Source organism: Peromyscus eremicus, chromosome 12 (genome assembly GCF_949786415.1).
Source record: "Peromyscus eremicus chromosome 12, PerEre_H2_v1, whole genome shotgun sequence".
Lineage (NCBI taxonomy): Eukaryota > Metazoa > Chordata > Mammalia > Rodentia > Cricetidae > Peromyscus > Peromyscus eremicus.
Window position 1 is genome coordinate 44,092,690 of NC_081428.1, and position 15,094 is coordinate 44,107,783.

Genomic DNA, 15,094 nt, shown 5'->3' on the forward strand with positions numbered 1-15,094 from the left:
GGAATTCAGTCAGCCATGCTAAACAGAAGAATGAGAGTTAGAACCCAGAGACACGGAAACCTAAAGAAGTATTGTAGTAGCATGGACAGAGAGTAATAAGGCCCTGACCAAGTTAACAGGGAAAAAAGTGAGATGACGCCATAACAGGTACTAACTGATTTGCTGAAGGAACAGAAAAATACCAAGTCAGATCGCTGAGTTTTGTTTATTTTATACACATTTACATATAAGTGTATATTTAAATATGGGTGGTCATTTAGTTAACAGATTTGTTGGCTGGTTAGCTTTTTCCCTAATGGATTATGGCAACAAAGGTTTAGTTGTGAAGGAAAAGTACTGAGTGCCATGTCTGTGGGAAGTCAGGGAAAACTCAAGAAGAATCAAGGAAAACAAAGGCAGGGAATGTTTTGGGATTCTGTGCCCCATCCCCTGCACTAAGGAGTTTGAAATCCATGTGTGACAACAAATTAAGTATCAAAAGGGGAAAAATTGCATTCTAAAATCTTCCCCCTCATTTGTTTTGTTGCTATTCACCACAACTGTCGAATATTGAAATGCAAATAAAATCCTTGAACAAATAATTTCATCTTGGCTGTGGCAACTGGCTTATATAGTGTGTGTTTTGGGGGAGTCTCTAAAGATCTTACTTTGAATGTGTAGGGGGTAAAAGTACATCTGGTAACCAGTTAATCGGATAACAGAAATTAGCTCTTTTCACATTTCAGCCTGTATTACAGCAGCAAATCTGTGCTCAGAAAGTCTAAGATACACAATGGAAAGTCCACTACTGGGACAAAGGTGTCAATAATCCTTGGAAAAACAATTATCTATATGTTAAAGCCTTTGCATCTTTCTAGGGTTATGAACAATAGACAGAGAAGCAGCTGAGAACATGAAGCCTCCCTTCCTTGTGGTGAAAGCCTCCATAAGACACTACATATTGATTGGCATTTCAGCCTCTCACACAGGCCAGTCCTTCCGTGCTCCACTAGGAATAATTACCAGAGAATTCCAGAGGATATCTTGGTCATATTCCCCATCCTTCTCCTTTGAGGCAGAGTCTCTCACTTAATCCTGAAGCTGAGTTGGTAGCCAACAAGCCCAGTGACACTTCTGCTCAATATTTCACAAAGATGAACTTACAGGTGTTACACTATCACACCTGACACTTCACACTGGTGTTAGGAACTGAACTCAGGTCCTCATTGTACAGCAACTGACCTTACTTTACTATGCTCCAGCCACATTTAGGGTTTTATTTTTCTCAAAGAAACCAGTTCCCATGTGCTGGTGTATGATACATAATTGGTAGACATCCATGCTGTCTCTAGGAAACAGAAACATTTTGTATAAATGTTTTATTAATTTTTTCAGAAATTATAGAATAATCTGCACATTCAAGTACTCTATCAAATGACTATCTTTTATCATACATATGCATAAGGTAGAAGCTGTTTAAATGTGTGTTTAATATGCTTATTAATATAGCAATGAATTCAAAATGCAAAATGGATCAGAAGAGCCCTTAAATGTATATTACAGCCCCAGAGAATATTTGAAAGCTACGATTCACTTTAAATTGAATGTTCCTTGTCAGAAGAATTTTAAGTACTTACAACGATCTCAATTTACTGATAGGGAAACTAAGGTACAAAGAAATAAAGTACTCACTACTGGCCACACAGTTTGGGAGCAGCCTTATAAGTGGGGGAGTGGACTGCTGCACTCTATTTAATTAACCATTTGATATCTCTTGGACACACAGTCCTGCCTTAGGATCTACATACATAGTTCGTGGGTTGAGTGACAAGGAAAGAGGCCAAGGAGGCAAGAGCAATAAGCAGGAGCCAGGACATAAAGAAATGGATTTACAGAATATATGAAATGATTGCTAATGATCCAAGTCCATAAGGGAGTATGTATAAGATGCTGGGTTCCTATGAAGCTTGCAAAGGTAGTAGATGAATAACAGACAGAGCCAAAGCCAGGGCCATTTCTTTCTTATCTTTTGAAATAGGAATGATTTACTTGCTAGTCATTAATGGGAATCACTCTTTTTGAATTGTTATTAAAGTGCCAAAATTTCTGCCTTCACCCTGTTTTCAGCAGTTGCTACCAAGGATCTCCCTCACATTAATGATCAGTTTCTTCAGTGGAATTCTTCCTGATGCTGTCAAGACCGGTCTCAAACTAGCCTCCATTAGTGCATGTTTCTATGAAATCAATTAGCTCAGCTCATATCTGACATACTTGGTCAAATCCCACTATCACTATTGATCCCTATAAATATGCAATCCTGTACATTTTCACTTTTAGTAAGGACACTAATCTTGCATAGAACTGGAGAGAGTGAAATTGAGAACTCACTATCACACACACATACATACATATATAAACATATGAATTTCACATATGTTTGTGAGTGGCTTGTCTTCTTAATAAGCTAACAGCTTTCTTCTAGTGGCATACTTAACTCTCTGATTAAATAATTTGTGCCTAAAAGAGGATCTGGGTGACACATCACAGAATTTACTACATAGAGACAGGGTAACCATGAAATAAAGACAAATAACACAATAGAGCATATATATCTATAATACTTACATATGTGTACATCTATAGAACATCTATATTAATATGTATATATAGATATAGATTAAAAGATAAAGCATTTAGAGTGTTAGTGTTTTATCCTGTCTACGTATTATTTATACAAGCATTGAAAATGATCTTTTGTATGTGTGTGTATATATGCATGTCTACATACACACACACACACATATATATACATATATATATATATATATATATATATATATATGGGTGCATGTATAATGTGGTGCATATGCACCTATGTGACATGCATATGGAGCCCACAGCACAACCATGAGTGTCCTTTTTCAAATACCGTCCACCTTTTTGCTAATGTTTTTAAGACACAGTCTCTCAAGGGCCTGGGACTTGTCAAGGAGGTCAGGCTGGCAGGCCACATAGTCCCATGATCTTTCTGTTTTGGCCTTACTGGCACTGGAATTGAAAGCATGTAGCACCAGGACTATGGTTATTGCTTTTGTTATTGTTGTTATTGTTTTAAATATGGGTTCTGATGAAAAAACTCAAATGTTTACAAGGCACAAACTTACAGACCAAGCACTTTCCCCAACTCCAAAACATTATCTTTTTTAAAGAAAGCAAAATTATTTATTTTTATATTTAAATTGATTTTAAAAAACTAAAAATTGTATGTATTAGGAAATACCATCTAAGGATCAATACATTTCTACATGAATAATGTTTAAATAAAGGTAAATACATTCGTTTTCACAAATGTTTATCAGTTTTCTGTGATAAAAATTCCCAAAATCTTTTTTCTCTAGCTTTTCCAATTTTCTTTCCAATTCAACTTTTATTGTCTATTTTTGTAAAAAGACAAGTATCTATGAATTTATGCAAACTTACAAAATTGGCCACATTGACAATGAACTTCAGCTAAAGTTTTCCACATATAAATTGTTCCAAAAGACTGTCCATTAGAAAAAAATTAGGTAAGATGACCTAGACATTGCTAGAGTGTATTGGGTGTTAAAAATCTCACAAATCATTCCAGCAAGTTATCATACTTTAGTCCTGTGTGTGCAGAATAATTTTTATTCTCTATTGATTTTATTCTTTGCCAATTTCATATATGAATACAATGCATTCTGGTTACCCTCTCCTGCTCACATTTTCTTAGCTCCCTCTCATCACTGATATCAACCACCCTGCTCTCTCACTGCTACTAGTCCCTTTCTCAGTTTCATGACTTTAGGGTTTGTTTTGTGACCCACTAAGTACAACCAGGGCCACCTGTGTGACCACTAGATTGTAGTTATCCACTGCAAATAGTGGGGTCTAAATCTATCAGTAGCAAATAGTCCAGCATTGAGGGGTGGGATTCCCTGAGCCTTTCATCGATCAACACCTGGGTGTTGATAAGCTCATTCTTGTGCAGACCCAGTGCATTCATTAGTTGTTGAGAGTCTATGGCTGCTATCGCTGTTTGTTGGCCAAATGATAGAATTTCACATCCCTTCTCCCTATCTTCTGTCTCTGTCATTCTTTCCAACTTCTTTTCTACTTGTGAAACCATGAATTTCTACACTCACTATCAACCATGAGAAAGAGAGGCTTTTCTTATTAAAGCTGTGAGTATCAATTGTTTATGCATATAACCATAAGTATCTAAAAGGAAGTTTTATGCTATGTCAATTTAGCAAAACAACAATATTCAGTTCACCCTAGGAATTACAACCCGCCCCCCAACCATAGACTTTTGACCAGAATTACAGGCTACGATTCCCTCCTGTGGAATGGGTCTCAAAATCCAATCAAAGCAGTGGGTTACTCGCCAATAACAGTACTGTTGCTATTGAACAAATAGGTACACACCTTGCTGGCAGGTTGGTCTCACAGTGCATAGGATTTACAGCTAGGTAATATCAATGATGCTTTCTCCCACATAGGTGGAAAGGGAGAAAGGTGCCCTGCATAGCACCTTCTGAGGTTATGAAAGTCAGCCCACTAGAAGAAAATGTAGAAAGATTGTTTTTTAATAACATGATTCAATATAAGTTTGAGACTCTTAGTGTTCCCAAAGATCCTGAAAATTATAATTCACTTATCACACCCAGAAGAAAATTCCTGTTGATATGAAATTGTTAAGAGTGTTTCTTAATTTAGTTAAACACATCTTATTATTTTAATTCTTTAAAAATTGTTAGAATAATGTTACTTTTCTGATGAGCATATTAGTATAAGAAGTTTTAATAAAACTCACAAATACAAAATCCAGAAGAAAACCTTATAGGTGTTTTAATATAAAGGTGTCAATCCAGCCAGAATTGTCAAGGATGCACCTTAATTGTAGAAACTGTGGTGTGTGTGTGTGTGTGTGTGTGTGTGTGTGTGTGTGTGTGTGTTTGCATATGTGTGCATGTACATGTGCACATGAGTGCAAATTCCTTTAAAGGGACATTATCTTAGAAAAATATTTTAAGAGTGTCTTACACAATGTATAAGATTTAATTTGATTTCCTATCAGTTATTATGTTCCTTTTTATTAGGATTTTATATCCGTTTCATATAGTCCAATCAAAATGACATTCATTCTTTTAAAAGATTTTTATAATCATACTTACTCCCCAGAGACAGAACCATATCTCAAGTTTACAAATCTTTTACATTTGAAAACATAAGAAATCTAGCTTATTTGCAGTATTATTACTTTTGGTCACGGATTCAAATAAACATAGACTAACAAATCTAAATTTCAAACACCAAGTCTCTTTTGTCAGTCTATTATTAGGGGAAATAATCTGTCACCTATCACCAAACAGAATAGGTTTCTACCTAGAAAAGATAATAAAGCCGGGCGGTGGTGGCGCATGCCTTTAATCCCAGCACTCGGGAGGCAGAGCCAGGCGGATCTCTGTGAGTTCGAGGCCAGCCTGGGCTACCAAGCGAGACCCAGGAAAGGCGCAAAGCTACACAGAGAAACCCTGTCTCGAAAAACCAAAAAAAAAAAAGAAAAGATAATAAAATAGTCAGGGCAAATAACAAAATTCACAAACATTGCCATGTAAGAGCCAGAGGAGATGGAGGACACCAAGGAAACAAGGCCCTCTAAATCAGCATAATCAATGCTCATATGAACTCACAGAGACTGAAGCAGCCTGCCAAAGTCCTGCATGGGTTTGCAACAGACTGTCTACATATATATTATCGATTCCAGTTTAGTGTTTTTATGGCATTCCTGAGTGTGGGAACAAGTGGGTCTCTGATTCTTGAGGCTTCTCTTGGCCTCTTTTCCTTCTGTTTGCTTGCATGTCCAATTCCAATGTTTTGTGTTTTGTTTTATCTTATTATATTATATTCTTCATTATTATCACTTAAAAGCTTTATTTAGTAATGAAAGACACAAAGAGAGTGGATACAGACTGGAGGGAAGTTGGAAAACTTGGAGAAATAGAGGGAAAGGAACCTGTAATCAGGATATATTATGTGAAAAAATGTATTTTCAATAAAAGAAAGAATAGAGATTTGTGGTCAAGCACAGTGATGCATGCCTGTTTTCTCAGCACCTGGGAAGCTAAAGCAGAAAAATTGAGAGTTCTAATTCAGTTTGAGCTAAATACTGCGTTTGAGGTCAGCAAGACCAGGACTTCCAAGGAAAAGAAGAGGAGAGAAAGAGACAGAGACAGAGACAGAGACAGAGACAGGAAGACAGAGATACAGAGAGAGATAGAGACAGAGGGAGGGGGAGAGAGAGAGGGAGGAAGGGAGAGAGGGAAAGAGGCAGGGAGGGAAGGAGGGAGGGAGGGAGGGAGGGAGGGAGGAAGGAAGGAAGGAAGGAGAGGATGGAGAGAGGGGAAGAAAAAATAAAGAAACTTATAAGTGATATGAAAAAAATAGAAATGAACAAAAGCACAAAGTCAGAAAACTTGGGGAGCAATGGAAAGAGTCAGCAGGCTAGACATGGTGGCTTTCTCCTATAATTCCAGCACTTGGAAGGCTGAGGTGTGCTTTGACTGCTGTGAGCTGAAGAGAGCCTGGGCTACACACTGAGTTTGAAGCAAGCCTGGGCTAACAGGTGAGATCCTCTTTCAAAAATGAGAAAAGTATTTAAAACTTTAGCAAAGATAAAGTACCATTCCCATCTAGAATTTGCTGCTAGCACCAAGAAGACATTTTGGCTTCTCAGACTGTATGTACTATCCAGGGTTGATAAAACTGTGTAGCTAAGTTATCATGGAAATGTAAATATATGCCAGACTATCAAAAATGCAATTTATAAATAGTAAAAATCTGAATTAGAAATGACTTATGGAAATATTTATTTATTTATTTATTTATGTATATCATTGATTAAGGAACCAGGAAGGCAGAAAGGCTAACTTGCATTATATTTGTAAATTAAAAGCAAATGGCTTAGCCCAGAAGTCTCTTCCCTAGAGGAAGCTTTCTTCCTTGCTATGTTCAGCATCAGAGCCAATTGTGCATCCTCTGTCCCCATCTTAAGGAACGTGTTGGCACAGAGACCCACTGTGTCCATGCTTCAACCACCCTGCTCATCTTCTGAACTCACTGAACTCAGCCTTGCTAGGCTGCCTTCCTGGCTTGTTGGACTTACTTCCTGAAACACATGTTCTTGCTTTTGGTAGTGCTTTGGTTCCTTCTTAAGTTCTATGCCGCTCTAATTTTCTCAGGATGTGCAGTCTTCTGTTTTGCAGGTTACATAAATTTCAGAGAATGCATATGCCATGGTATAGTAGGACACTTAGCTTCTCTTCTGTTATTCTTATATATGAAAGTCAGAAATAAAATGTACAAACCCATTATTGGATGGACTAAGAAAAAAAGATGTACTCAAAGTTTGTTCACAGAAGAACCAATAACCCATGTGCACCTTTCCTCTGGTGTCTACGCTGATGGAAGATCACCCACACATATTGACTTGTTTCCCTCCCCCTGTCTTTCAAATCAGAGCAGAACTTAGCAACTACAAAGAGAAAATACTGAAGCAAGGGGAGCTTATTTCTGGAGCTTCCCTCGCCTGGGTGCTTTGAGAATTATACTCTCCTAAATAAGAAAGCATCCCACAACTGATTTTGAAATTATTTTTCTAATGTATAGTTTCTGACACAGCATGCTGTGGTTGATTGTGCCAATGGATTTCCCCCCTTTAGGAAAAAAAAACTGAATAGCAATAATTACCTAATTAAGATTTGCATAATTATGATTACTAAATTCCAAGAGAACTGTTGTAGTAACAGTATAACAACCTATCTAAGGCCAATTAGCTTGTATTTCCTTTCTGATTTAATTTATTTTAATTCAAAGGAGCTATAAACAGGATATGTCTAGTTGGTGATTTAATTAGGTGCAATATATTAAGGGATTAGAAATTGTTATGATGCTGACAACCTCAACGTCCTTCAAAGTGGTATCTTTACTCCTTATTTCCAAAAAGGCTAGAACTGGTGCTATTTTCATAACTAAGGTCATATCCTAAATTAAGATCAATACTCCACAGAGCTATAGTTCAAGGGTATTATTTCAATGATGGAGAAAAAACAGGGTAAATTCATTTTTACTAAAATGGAAACAGCTTAATGCCTTTGATGGTTATACTGAAAACAAAGAAATACTAAATTGAAACTCCATTTACTTTCTGAAATGAGCAGGTGCATTCAAAGATGTAGAAATAAGACCAAAAAAGAAGTTTGAGATGGATTTTGTTCGAGGTCTTTGATTTATGTGGTTCAAAACCATCTCAAGACTGAAACTGACAAGAAAAAAGTGATGTTAAATCGTGCACTGTGTTTCCCAAGCCAAACAAAAGACACTGAGGTAATTCAAAGAGGATAAAATCATTAGACCAAGACCAAACATAATGATAAGAATTCAAAAGCTTTGTCTCAGTCTCTTCTTTTATATCTGAATTTAAATGTGTGCTGGTATATAAGGATTAATATAGTGAAAAGGCCCACCTTAACCAAAGCGATCTACAAATTCAATGCAATACCCATCAAAATACTAACACAATTCTTTACAAAGACTGAAAAGACTATTTTCATCTTTATATGGAAATGTAAATAAAAACCAGGATAGCTAAATCCTAAATAATAAAAGAACTGCTGGAGGTATCACAATCCCCAATCTCAAGTGGTACCACAGAGCAATAGTAATAAAAATAGTATGGTATTATTGCATAAAAACTGGAAGACTGTTTAGTGGAATTGAACTGAAGACCCAGACATATGTCCACACACCTTTGGACAACTTGTTTTTGACAAAGAAGCTAGAAATGTATACTGAGGAAAAGACACAATGTTCAACAAATGGTGCTGGTCATACTGAATGGCTGCATGTAGAAGAATCCAAATAGATCCATAATTATCACCTTGCACAAAACTCAACTCCGGACGGATCAAGGACTTCAACTTAAAAACAGATACACTAAATCTGACAGAAGAGAAAGTGGGAAATAGTCTTGAATTCGTTGCCACAGAAAGAGACCTTCTGAACAGAACACTGACAGTACACACTAAGATCAACAGTTAATAAATGGGACCTCTTAAACTAAAAGCTTCTGCATGGAAAAGTACACACATCATCATTCATAAAAAGAGGCAGCCTAGAGAATGGGAAAAGATCTTTACCAAGATCTTGTACATCTGATAGATGATTAGTATCTAAAAATTAGAAAAAACTAAAAAGAAAACTAGACACCAAGAAAACAAATAACCCAATTAAAAAGTGGGAAACAAAACTAAACAAAGAGTTCTCAAAAGATGAAAGACAAATGGCTAAGAATCACTTAAAGAAATATTCAACATCCTTAGTCACTAGGGAAATGCAAATTAAAACTACTTCGAGATTTCATTTTAAATCAGTCAGAGTGGCTAGGATTAATAAAAGAAGTGACCGCTCATGTTGTCAAAGATGTGGAGTCAGGGAAACACTCTTCCATTGCTGGTGAGAGTGCAAACTTGTATGGCCACAATGAAAACCAGTGTATCAGGTCTTTAGGAAGCAGGAAATAGATCTACTTCAAGATCCAGGTACATCACTCTTGTGCATACTGAAAGGACGCCTCATCCTACCACAGAGATACTTGACCATCTACATTCTTTGCTGCTCTACTCATAATAGCCAGAAACTGGAAACAACCTATATGTCTACCAAGAGAAGAATGCATAATGAAAATGTGATGTTTTCAGTTTGTTTATATAGTGTATTAAAAGGCGACTCTTGACTACATTCTGCAATACCCATTGATCAGTGCCTTACTCAGCCATCATCAGAGAAGCTTCCTCTTGCAGTAATGCAACTAAAACAGAGACTCACAACAGGACAGTGTTCAGAGAGTGAGATACACTCAGTCCAAAATGGGATGTGTTTATTAAAAATCTCTTCTCAGGCTCAGGAAACTATGGAAAAGAGGGAGCAGATTTTAAGAGCCAGAGGGGATGGATGACACCAAAAAAATAGTGTCTTTCAGACACAACACAATTGACACACATGAAACCTAAGAAACTGTGGAAGCATGCACAGGGCCTGCTTGGGTTCAAGCCAGACAGGGTCACAGTGCTAAGAGGGGGAAGTGAACATGAGCTCCAAACCTAACCAAGAAGCTAGCTCCAATTGATAACCTCATGCAAAAAAAAAAAAAAAAAAAAAAAAAAAGTTTCCTCTAATGTAGTCTCATTGGCTATACAAACCATACTTAAAGGCAGGCCCCATACCCACCAATAAATATATGGCCAACACAAAATGAACTCTATGTTATTTTTGTAGACATTTTATCTCATATTTCTTTGTTTAGGCATCTTTTGTCTTACTGATTTTTTTTTCCTTGTATATTATAGTTTCTGACTTTGGGTTTTATAGTGTGTGTGTGTATGTGTATGCTTTCTGGTTTTTTACTTTTAATTTTTCTTTTTATGATTTTATTTTATTATATATTATTTTTTATTATTTTATATTTTGATTTCTTGTGCTTTTGGTTTTTTATTTTTAATGTTTTTATTCTGGTTTGTTTGTTTTCATTGTCTCTTTAGTTTTTTTTAATTAAAATTTTTTTATTCATTTCACATACCAACCACAGATTCTCCCCTCATCCCTCCTCCTTCCTCCCCCCAGAGTTCCCCCGCAGCACACCCCAGTCCATCTTCCAAAAAGGTATGGCCTCCCAGGGAGAGTGAGCAAAGCCCAGTATATTCAGCTGAGGCAGGTCCAAGCCCCTCCCCCCGCATCAAAACTGTGCCACGTGTCCCACCATAGGCAATGGGCTCCAAAAAGTCCATTCATGCACCAGGAATAGATCCTATTCCCACTGTCAGGGGCCCCTCAAATAGACGAAGCTATACCACTATCTCCCCCATTCAGAGGGCCCAGTCCAGTCCCATACAAGCTCCACAGCTGTTGGTCCAAAGTTCATGAGTTCTCATTGGCTTGGTTTGGTTGTGTCTTTAAGTTTCCTCATCATGGTCTTGATGCCCCGTGCTCACAAAATCCCTCTTCCCTGTCTTTGACTGGACTTCTCGAGCTCGGCCTGGTGCTTGGCCATGGCTCTCTGCATCTGCTTACATCAGTTATTGGATGAAGGCTCTATGATGAGTTAGGGTATTCTCTAATCTGTTCACCAGGGTAGGCCAGCTCAGGCACTCCCTCCACCACTACTAGCAATCTAAGCTGGGGTCATCACTGTGGATTCCTGGGAACTTCCCTCATACCAGATTTCTCCTATCTCCTTAATGTCTCCCTCTATCATGAAAGTCTCCCTCTATTTCGATATCTCCCTCACCACATCTGTTCAAGCTGACCCTCCCATTCCCCCATGCTCCTATCCCCCATGCCCTACCCTCAATTGTCCTCCCTCACCCCAAGTTTATTCAGGAAGTCTCATCTATTTCCCCTTCCAAGGACAATCCATGTGTCCCTCTTAGAGTCTTCCTTGTTACAAAGGTTCTCTGGAACTCTGGGTTGTAGTCTGGTTATCCTCTGTTTTACATCCACTGTCCACTTAAGAGTGAGTGCATACCATGTTTGTCCTTCTGAGTCTGGGTTATCTCACTCAGGATGATATTTTCTAGTTCCTCCATTTGCCTGCAAATTTCATGATGTCATTTTTTTTTTACCGCTAAGTGATACTCCATTGTATAAATATACCACATTTTCTGTATCCATTCTTCAGTTGAGGAGCATCTAGGTCATTTCCAGGTTCTGGCTATTATGAATAATGCTGCTATGAACATAGTTGAGCAAGTGTCCTTGTGGTATAATTGAACATTCCTTGGGTATATGCCCAAGAGTGGTATACCTGGGTTTTGAGGAAGATTGATTCTCTAAAGTGGCTGTACTTCCCACCAGCAGTAGAGGAGTTTTCCCTTTGCTCCACATCCTCCCCAACATAAGCTGTCATCAGTGTTATTGATCTTAGCCATTCTGATAGGTGTAAGACAGAATCTCAGAGTCATTTTGATTTGCATTTCCCTGATGACTAAGGATGCTGAGCAATTCCTTAAATGTCTTTTGGCCATTTGAGATTATTCTGTTGAGAATTCTATGTTTAGCTCTGTAGCCTAATTTTTAATTGGATTGTTCATTATTTTGATGTCTAGTTTCTTGAGTTTTTATATATTTTGGAGATTAGCCCTCTGTCTGATGTGGGGTTGGTGAAGATCTTTCCCATTTTGTCTTCTTTACCATGTCCTTTGCCTTACAGAAGCTTCTCAGTTTCAGGAGATCCCATTTACTAATTGTTGCTCTCAGTGTCTATACTACTGGTGTTATGTTTAAGAAATGGTATCCTGTGCGAATGCATCCAAGGCTACTTCCTACTTTCTCTTCTATTGGGTTCAGTGTAACTAGATTTATGTTGAGGTCTTTGATCCACTTGGACTTGAGTTTTGTGCATGGTGATAAATATGGATCTATTTGCATATTCTACATATTGACATCCGGTTATGCCAGCACCATTTGTGGAAGATGCTTTCTTTTTTTCCATTGTATAATCTTGGCTTCTTTGTCAAAAATCAGGTGTTCATATGTGTGTGAATTAATGTCAGGGTCTTTAATTTAATTCCATTGGTCTACATGTTGGTTTTTATGTCAATACCAAGCTGTTTTTATTACTATAGCTCTATGGTAGAGTTTGAGGTCAGGGATGGTGATGCCTCCAGAGGTTGCTTTATTATACAGGATTGTTTTGGCTTTCCTGGTTTTGTTTTTGTTTTTCCATATGAAATTGAGTATTGTTCTTTTGAGGTCTGTGAATAATTGTGTTGGGATTTTGATGGGGAATGCATTGGATCAGTAGATTACTTTTGGTAAGATTGCCATTTTATTATGATTCTACATATCAATGAGCGTGGGAGATCTTTCCATTTTCTGATATCTTCTTCAGTTTCTTTCTTCAAAGACTTAAAGTTCTTGTCACACAGTTCTTTCACTTGCTTAGTTAGAGTTACCCAAGGTATTTTATATTATTTGTTGCTATTGTAAATGGTGATGTTTCTCTAATTTTTTTCTCATCCCATTTATCATTTGTATATAGGAGGACTACTGATTTTTTTGAGTTAATCTTGTATCCTGCCACATTGCTGAAGGTGTTTATCTGCTGTAGCAGTTCCCTGGTAGAATTTTTGAGGTCACTTATGTATACTATCATCTTTGTGTTTTGGGTATCAGGATAATTGTAGCCTCATAAAAAGAGTTTGGCAGTGTTGCTTCTGTTCTGATTGTGTAGAACAGTTTAAAGAGTATTGATATTAGCTCTTCTTTGAAATTCTGGTTGAATTCTGCACTGAAACCATCTAGTCCTGGGCTTTTTTTGGTTGTGAGATTTTAATGACTATTTCTATTTCCTTAGGGGTTGTAAGTCTATTTAAATTGTTTGTCTGGTCCTGATTTAATTTTGGTATGTGGCACCTATCCAGAAAATTGTCCAGTTCTTTTAGATTTTCCAGTTTTGTAGAGTACAGGTTTTTGAGGTATGACCTGATGATTCTCTGGATTTCCTCATTGACTGTTATTATGTCTCCTTTTTCATTTCTGATTTTATTAATTTGGATGTTCTCTCTTTGCATTTTGGTTAGTTTGGATAAGGGCTTGTCTATCTTGTTGATTTTCTCAAAGAATGAACTCTTTGCTTCATTGATTCTTTTTATTGTTCTCTATGTTTCCATTTTATTGATTTCAGCCTGCAATTTGATTATTTCCTGGTGTCTATTCCTCCTGGATGACTTTGCTTCTTCTTGTTCTAGAACTGTCAGGTGTGCTGTTAAGTCGCTAGTGTGAGATTTCTCCAACTTCTTTATGCGGGCATTTAGTGCTATGAATTTCACTCTTAGCATTTCTTTCATGGTGTCCCCTAAGTTTGGGTATATTGTACATTCATTTTCATTGAATTCTAGGAAGGCTTTCATTTCTGTCTTTATTTCCTCCTTGACTCATTGGTGATTCACTTGAGAATTATTCAGCTTTCATGAGATTATAAGCTTTTGGTAATTTTTGTTGTTGTTGATATCTAACTTTAAGCCCTGGTAGTCTGATAAAATACTGGAGGTTTATCCAATTTTTTTTTGTATCTGATGAGATCTGCTTTGTAACCGAATATGTGGTTGGTTTTAGAGAAGATTCCATGGGGTGCTGAGAAGAAGGTATATTCTTTTGTGTTAGGGTGGAATGTTCTGTAGTTATCTATTAAGTCCATTTGAGTCATAACATCTGTTAGATCCCTTATTTCTCTGTTAAGTTTCTGTCTGGCAGACCTGTTTATTGGTGAGAGTAGGGTGTTGAAGTCTCCCACTATTAGTGTGTGGGATTTGATGTGTAGTTTAAGCTTTAGTAATATTTCTTTTACATATGATTGTGTCCTTGAATTTGGGGCATAAATGTTCAGAGTTGAGACTTCATTTTGGTAGATTTTTCCTTTGATGAATATGTAGTGTCCTTCCCAAAATCTCTTTTGATTGATTTTAATTTGAAGTCTATTTTGTTAGATATTAGGATAGCTATAGCTACACCAGCTTGCTTCTTAAGTCCATTTGATTAGAAAGTCTTTTCCTAGCCTTTTAATCTGAGGTAGTGTCTTTCTTTGAAGTTGAGGTATGCTTCTTGTATGCAGCAGAAGGATGGATCCTGTTTTCATATCCATTCTGTTAGCCTGTGTCTTTTAATAGATGATATTAAGATATTAAGAGATATTAATGATCAGTGATTGTTAATTCCTGTTATCTTTTGGTGGTAATATGTGTGTGTTTTCCTTCTTTGAGATTTGCTACTGTCAGGTTATCTATTGCCTATGTTTTTGTGGTGCAGATAACTTCCTTAGTTTGGAATTTTCCTTCTATTGCTTTCTGTAGGGCTGGATTTGTGGATACATATTGTTTAAGTCTGGTTTTGTCTTGGAATGTCTTGGGCATTCCATCTATGGTGGATGCTAGGTATAGTAGTCTGGGCTGGTATCCATGATCTCTTGGTGTCTGCATTATGTCTGTCCAGGACCTTCTGGCTTTCAGAGTCTCCTTTGAGAAGTCAGGTGTTATTC